Source organism: Seriola lalandi, unplaced genomic scaffold (assembly GCF_002814215.2).
Source record: "Seriola lalandi dorsalis isolate HSWRI2012SDOR001 ecotype SW California unplaced genomic scaffold, Sedor1 jcf7180002054921, whole genome shotgun sequence".
Taxonomy (NCBI): domain Eukaryota; kingdom Metazoa; phylum Chordata; class Actinopteri; order Carangiformes; family Carangidae; genus Seriola; species Seriola lalandi.
This window is the reverse complement of record NW_019525473.1, coordinates 1,699,665-1,700,705: the sequence shown is the minus strand read 5'-3', so window position 1 is coordinate 1,700,705 and position 1,041 is coordinate 1,699,665.

The following is a 1,041-nucleotide window of genomic DNA, read 5'->3' as shown; positions in this document are numbered from 1 at the left end:
GTAGCATTGCAACCACTTCAGTCGGAGCTGCGGAAGACTCTCCCTCTGAGAGGCTGTGACGAGCTGTCCCTCTGTTGTGAGGGAACGCGACTGTGTACCGTTCGTGTTCAGCGGGGTATAGATGTTGGTCCTCCCGCTGTGCGTATCAGCCTGATGAGCTTAGCTTCAAGTGTGTGCCGCCATTTTGGTAAGTGTTGATCATGTTGAGCTGATGGACTAAGCTAACAGATGCTGTGAAGAAGGGCAGTGCTCCCACCGCCACTCCTTCTGTATAATTGTCATATGTGTTGTGTTGCTGTCTGCAGTGGAAATCATTGTTTGTTGTGTTTGAGTATTTTGTTTATTTATATGCATGTTCAACGTTTATTTACATGTTTGTGTTTAGTTCCTTTCTTTAGTTATTATTTTGAGTGCAACATTTTCTTAGTTTGAGTGTATTGACATGCATGTTTAAGTTAATTGACACAGGTGAACACAATGGAGACAATGATTGCAGACATGGACTGACATCTGCTTCAGCCAATCAACGGCTACAGGCTGGCCACACCGGCCAGTGGTGACTCAGGGGAGGGTTTTTCTCCATCTATATAGACAGAGCAGCAGGTTGGACTCAAATTTTTTTTTGGACTGAGCCCACACACCTTGCAAGTGGTTGAGGATCCCCATGCAGGCCGGAGGACAGGCACAGTAGTGTATTGGAGGCTTTTGGATGCGAGTGGCAGAGGCAGGAGTTTATGCTTAAAGCTGGTAGATTGCTGGCCACGTTCTTTTGTTCCAGGACCAGTGGATGTTACCTGGAGGTGTCGAGTCAGCAGAGGAGGCCTTGGCGAGGGGTGAAAGCAGGCCAGACGACTGAGACCAGCAGTGCACTGGAGGCCTTTGAACGCAGTTGGCAGAGGCAGGAGCTTCTGCCCAAAGCTGTGAGTTCCCTATAACCAGTTCACTGTCTATTGGTGAGGTTGCTTGTATTGACATAACCCTGTCTATGAAGTGCAGACTGCTGGCTATTTTTCTTGGTTCCAGGAGTGGAGAAGAGGGACC